This window comes from Triticum dicoccoides, chromosome 3B (assembly GCF_002162155.2).
Source record: "Triticum dicoccoides isolate Atlit2015 ecotype Zavitan chromosome 3B, WEW_v2.0, whole genome shotgun sequence".
Taxonomy (NCBI): Eukaryota; Viridiplantae; Streptophyta; class Magnoliopsida; order Poales; family Poaceae; genus Triticum; species Triticum dicoccoides.
The window spans coordinates 99,534,939-99,542,292 of NC_041385.1; positions in this window are offsets into that span (position 1 = coordinate 99,534,939).

Genomic DNA, 7,354 nt, shown 5'->3' on the forward strand with positions numbered 1-7,354 from the left:
TACGAGGGCCGAACCATAAGACATTAAAGCATTTCAAATGAACTCTGAAAAAGTTGAAAGTTGTCATGGTATCATAAATTCACCCACATAGCATGTGCTTGTACAAGACGGATAATGGTATCATACTCGTCTGTTACAAAGTTGGCATGGTATCATCATAATAGTTGCGGGAGAAAGTCTTCACTTTTTCTTCGCTTGTGTCATTTGCTTATTGCGCCATAACCATGGATAATCTTCATCGTTTATCAGGATGCTGGGGTCAGCCTTGACTTTGAAGGGAGGAATTTCATGAAACTTTTCATAATCTTTAGACATGTCTGTCTTGCCCTCCACTCCCACGATGTCCTTTTTTCCTGAAAGAACTATGTGGCGCTTTGGCTCATTGTATGATGTATTCGCTTCCTTATCTTTTCTTTTTCTCGCTCTGGTAGACATGTCCTTCACATGATAACCTGTGCCACATCATTGGTTAGGACGAACGGTTCGTCAGTGTACCCAAGATTTTTCAGATCCACTGTTGTCATTCTGTACTGTGGGTCTACCTGTACCCCGCCTCTTGACAGATTGACCCATTTGCACTTAAACAAAGGGACCTTAAAATCATGTCCGTACTCAAGTTCCCATATGTCCACTATGTAACCATAATATGTGTCCTTTCCCCTCTCGGTTGTTGCATCAAAGCGGACACCGTTGTTTTGGTTGGTGCTCTTTTGATCTTGGTCAATCGTGTAAAATGTATTCCCATTTATCTTATATCTTTTCCAAATCGTAACAGTCGAAGATGGTCCCCTGGACAACAAGTACAGCTCATCACAAACAGTGTTGTCACCTCTGAGACGTGCTTCCAACCAACTGCTGAAAGTCCTGATGTGTTCACATGTAATCCGGTCATCGCACTGCTCGAGGTGTTTGGAGCGCAGACTGTTGTTGTGTTCATCGACATACGGGGTCACCAAGGTAGAGTTATGTAGAACTGTGTAGCGTGCTTGAGACCAAGAATATCCGTCCCTGCATATTATTGAGTCCCTTCCAAGCGTGCCTTTTCCAGTCAGTCTCCCCTCATACCGCGATTGAGGGAGACCTATCTTCTTAAGGCCCGGAATGAAGTCAACACAAAACCCGATGACATCCTATGTTTGATGGCCCATGGAGATGCTTCCTTCTGGCCTAGCGCGGTTACGGACATATTTCTTTAGGACTCCCATGAACCTCTCAAAGGGGTACATATTGTGTATAAATACGGGACCCAGAATGACAATCTCGTCAACTAGATGAACTAGGACGTGCGTCATGATATTGAAGAAGGATGGTGGGAACACCAGCTCGAAACTGACAAGACATTGCACCACATCACTCCTTAGCCTTGGTATGATTTTTGGATCGATCACCTTCTGAGAGATTGCATTGAGGAATGCACATAGCTTCACAATGGCTAATCGGACGTTTTCCGGTAGAAGCCCCCTCAATGCAATCGGAAGCAGTTGCGTCATAATCACGTGGCAGTCATAAGACTTTAGGTTCTGAAACTTTTTCTCTGCCATTTTATTATTCCTTTTATATTCGACAAGCCAGTCGGGACCTTCATACTAAGCAGACATTCAAAGAAGATTTCCTTCTCTTCTTTGGTAAGAGCATAGCTGGCAGGACCTTCATACTGCTTTGGAGGCATGCCGTCTTTTTCGTGCAAACGTTGCAGGTCCTCCCGTGCCTCAGCTGTATCTTTTGTCTTCCCATACACGCCCAAGAAGCCTAGCAGGTTCACGCAAAGGTTCTTCGTCACGTGCATCACGTCGATCGAAGAGCGGACCTCTAGGTCTTTCCAGTAGGGTAGGTCCCAAAATATAGATTTCTTCTTCCACATGGGTGCATGTCCCCCAGCGTCACTCGGAACAGCTAGTCCGCCGGGACCCTTTCCAAAGATTACGTGTAAATCATTGACGATAGCAAGTACGTGATCACCGGTACGCATGGCGGGCTTCTTCTAGTGATCTGCCTCGCCTTTGAAATGCTTGCCTTTCTTTCGACATTGATGGTTGGTCGGAAGAAATCGACGATGGCCCAGGTACACATTCTTCCTGTAGCTTGCCAGGTATATACTACCAGTGTCAAGTAAACAGTGCGTGCATGTGTGGTATCCCTTGTTTGTCTGTCCTAAAAGGTTACTGAGAGCGGGCCAATCGTTGATGGTCACGAACAACAACGCCTTTAGGTAAAATTCCTCCTGTTTGTGCTCATCCCACGTACGTACACCGTTTCCATTCCACAGCTGTAAAAGTTCTTCAACTAATGATCTTAGGTACACATCAATGTCGTTGCCGGGTTGCTTAGGGCCTTGGATGAGAACTGGCATCATAATGAACTTCCGCTTCATGCACATCCAAGGAGGAAGGTTATACATACATAGAGTCACGGGCCAGGTGCTGTGATTGCTGCTCTGCTCCCCGAAAGGATTAATGCTATCCATGCTTAAAGCAAACCATACGTTCCTTGGCTCACTTGCAAACTCATCCCAGTACTTTCTCTCGATTTTTCTCCACTGCGACCCGTCAGCGGGTGCTCTCAACTTCCCGTCTTTCTTACGGTCCTCACTGTGCCATCGCATCAACTTGGCATGCTCTCCGTTTCTGAACAGACGTTTCAACCATGGTATTATAGGAGCATACCACATCACCTTCGCAGGAACCCTCTTCCTGGGGGGCTCGCCGTCAAAATCAACAGGGTCATCTCGTCTGATCTTATACCGTAATGCACCGCATACCGGGCATGCGTTCAGATCCTTGTACGCACCGCGGTAGAGGATGCAGTCATTAGGACATGCATGTATCTTCTGCACCTCCAATCCTAGAGGGCATACAACCTTCTTTGTTGCGTATGTACTGTCGGGCAATTTGTTATCCTTTGGAAGCTTCTTCTTCAATATTTTCAGTAGCTTCTCAAATCCTTTGTTAGGCACAGCATTCTCTGCCTTCCACTGCAGCAATTCCAGTACGGTATCGAGCTTTGTGTTGCCATCTTCGCAATTGGGGTACAACCCTTTTTTGTGGTCCTCTAACATGCGATCGAACTTCAGCTTCTCCTTTTGACTTTCGCATTGCGTCCTTGCATCGACAATGACCCGGCGGAGATCATCATCATCGGGCACATCGTCTGGTTCTTCTTAATCTTCAGCAGCTTCGCCCGTTGCAGCATCATCATGCACATCGTCTGGTTCCTCTTGATGTTCAGTAGCATCACCGTATTCAGGGGGCACATAGTTGTCTTCATACTCTTCTTCTTCGCCGTCTTCCATCATAACCCCTATTTCTTCGTGCCTCGTCCAAACATTATAGTGTGGCATGAAACCCTTGTAAAGCAGGTGGGTGTGGAGGATTTTCCGGTCAGAGTAAGACTTCGTATTCCCACATATAGGGCATGGACAACACATAAAATCATTCTGCTTGTTTGCCTCAGCCACTTCGAGAAAATCATGCACGCCCTTAATGTACTCGGAGGTGTGTCTTGAACCGTACATCCATTGCCGGTTCAACTGCGTGCATTATATATAATTAAGTGTGTCAAAAATCATTACACAACATCATGAATAGATAATTAAGTGACCAAATTAATAGAAGTTCATCATCACATTAAAACCAAAGTACATACATAGTTCTCATCTAACAACATAAAGCTCTGCAGAGCATCTAAATTAATTAAACCATACACTGAAACTATGTAAAGCATTTCAATGCGAAAACAAATGCGATCATAATCGCAACCAATGTAATAACTGATCCAACGACATAATGATACCAAGCCTCGGTATGAATGGCATATTTTCTAATCTTTCTAACCTTCAAGCGCATTGCATCCATCTTGATCTTGTGATCATCGATGACATCCGCAACATGCAACTCCAATATCATCTTCTCCTCCTCAATTTTTTTAATTTTTTCCTTCAACAAATTGTTTTCTTCTTCAACTAAATTTAACCTCTCGACAATAGGGTCGGTTGGAATTTCCGGTTCAACAACCTCCTAGATAAATAAAATCTATGTCACGTTGGTCGGCATAATTGTCATAAACAATAAATGAACCAATAGTTATGAAAAGATAATACATACCACATCCGAATCATAGACATGACGAGGGCCGACGGGGGCGGATACCAAAACCATCGCACTATATAAGATGCAATAATAAAAGTAAGAAAATTATACAAGTATCTATATAAACATACAAGTAAGAATTTTTTTTTCCTTTCAGAAAGAAGATAAGATCAAGAGGCTCACCACGGTGGTGCCGGCGACGAGATCGGCGAGGGCGATCGACGGCGGTGAAGATGGGGACGGGACGTGACGGACCGCTAAACCTAGACAAATATTGAGAAAAATGGAGCTTGGAGGTCAAGCTTGAAGAGGAGAAAGCTTAAGTAGTGTGGCTCGGGCATTCCATTGAACACCTCGTGTGCATAGGAGGTGAGCTAGAGCACCACAAAGCTCTCCCCTCGCCGGTGACGAAAAACAGAGCAGTGGGAGTGCTCTGCTCGCGGGCGAGGGGTATAGATAGGCATATCTTTGGTCCCGGTTGGTGGCATGAATCGGGACTAAAGGGCAGCCTTTGGTCTCGGTTCAAGCGAGCAACCGGGACCAAAAGGGGTGGGCCAGGAGCGAGGCCCATTGGTCCCGGTTAGTCCCACTAACCAGGACCAATAGGTCCAGCCAACCGGGACCAATGGCCCACGTGGCCCGGCCGACCCCCGTGGCTCATGAACCGGGTCCAATGTCCCTATTGGTCCCGGTTCTGGATTGAACCGGGACTAATGGGCTGGCCCGACCTGGACCATTTCCCCCTTTTCTACTAGTGACAATACAGAGGCACACATCTAGACTGGGCATCCTAGGATCAAAGCGGGGTTCTGAGCAGTCTAGGAGGACATGGCGCCTGAGCAGTACAGGACTAAGTTGAGGAGTTGCAGGTACGAGCGATCGATGTGGATGCCGGACGTTGTTGTCGCTGTTGGGCGCCGACGCTGTAACCTTTGGGATCGCATCTCTCTGTGACACCATATTTTCGTCAGTGTCAGAGGCCGCCACCATGGGCGTGCCGTGGTACCTCGAACGGAGCAAGTGGTGTCGACTGTTGGGCGCCACGGCCACGGACGCGTACTTAGCAAGTATTTTCTGGTGTATGTATACGACGCGATTCATCAGCCTGTACTGTCGTATGACAATACCCACATACATATTGACTGGAGATCCAATACCTCCGACGGAGCAAGTGGTGTTGACTGTTGGGCGCCGCCGCCACGGACGTGGACTGAGCGAGTACTTTCTGGTGTACGTATACTTTCGGATGACAATACACACATACGTATTGACTGGAGATCCTACGTGCCAAGCTAGCTAGTAGATGGATTCCTGGGCTAGCTTTTTTTAGCAATGATTCCTGGGCTAGCTAGGACATGCACGCTCGTAATGTGAACCTTTTTTTATAATGTGCTTTTGGTTGGCCTGGACTTTTTTTATAATGTGCTTTTGGTTGGGCTGGACTTTTTCTCAAATCTTTGGTTGGGCTGGACTTTTTCTCAAATTCCTGGGCTGTATTTAACATTTGCCCAGTCCTGTAGTTCTTTATGGATAGTACTGCTAGGCTATGCATGGCTTCTTACTGCCCGGGTGTTCTCTACTTATAATGGATTTTTAGGAGTAGTTGATGTTGCGCTAATTGATAGGCCTTTTGTTAGATGCATGGGTCTGACACTTCCAGTGAGTTCTCACTTTGACACTTGTACTTATAGGAATTTTGCTTGCATGACTATATAAGTTATTTGTCACAGTGAGTTCTCAGTTTATGCACATAAGGCAAGACTGTATAAGTGATTTGTTCACACTTCACAGTAAGGTCCTTCCACACGGATTTCATGCGACTCCTTGAATTGTGTAATGTAGCATGTTTCTGATAGATTGAAGTCGTCTGCAGGAATCCATACAACAAGTGTTTGCAGTTTTAAACATATCATTCTCGCTTACTTGTACCTAGTATACGGTGTTATATTAATAATGTGCTTTTTATGTTTTCAAGATTTGCAATGGCCTTAGAAATATTCATAATGAGTCAGTTGTTATACATACTACTGCATTGAGCAATCATATTCAGTTGGATTGCCATTAAGTATTCCTTCTATGTTTTCATTAAGAAGATTCTCTGATGCGCTTCACTATGTACATACATTCAAATTTCTAACTCACTGTTGTTAGTGAAGTTTTGTTACAATGTCAATGTTTTGTCATAATTATCATAATGCTACTCCTTTGCCTTGTTTGCCTTCAGTTTGCATTTGTGTGAAAACGGTATATTGTCATGAATAGGCTGAATGATTCAGCTAAATTAGTCTCCTAGCAACTTCACCAACTTCTTACATCTATCTGATGTTTGTGACCCAAAAAACAAGAGTTGCATGACCAAATGGCCTGAAGCTTATATGCATTCACTGAGGCCTGAAGGTTATATGCATTCACTGAGGCCTGATATATTATGCTCTATCCTCTGAAGGTTCTGCAAAGGAGACAGCTGACGTTGATGGAATCTATACGATTATCTGAAAGAAGTAACTTGATCTGTTAGATAAAGCTGAGGGTTCATTCCTTAACAGGTGACACCAATTCAGTTGTATGCGTCCATCTGCGACATTAAATATCTCTTCCACTGCTCACTACAGAATGGCACGCTCAAGTTTTCTTCTCCTTGGTTTCAGCCTTTCAGGTAATACTACATCGAACTATCAGGTGGTTCTGACGCTCAGTGACCACTGGCAGTTGGTGATTGCTGAAATGTTTCAGTGATCACTGTTTTGTTGAGACGTTTAGTACTGGTTTTGTAGTTTAGCATTGTGCATGCTTGATCCACTATCTTGGCTTCAGAACTGAAGGCTGTAAGTATTCTAGTTCTCAGGGTTTATGGGTGGAACTAAGGCAGTACTCCAGTTAAGCTCATGATCTGTTTCTATCTCCTGTTAACTTTGTCGATCGTCGGGTGAGGTTCATCTCTGGCCTTTTATGTCGTGCGTGTCTCTGAAAATTCATCTGGGTCTATGAGATGACACAGTCTGCTTAGTTTTTGTGGAGGATTTGCTAAGTTAGCTCGGTGTTTTCTGCCGATCGATGCAGTTTCTGGACACCAGGTTGTCTTTTCTTTTTCTTTTTTTTGGACATCAGGTTTTTGTGCAACTTAGTTTTTTAGGTTTTAGTTTAGCCCGACTAGTTGTAGGAGCCTCTGCAATTAGCGCTATCAACATGCCGAGGTATCATATCTTACACCTTAGCATCAGAGAGGAACACTAAACAGAGATGAACACATGCATTTAACCATGTAGTCT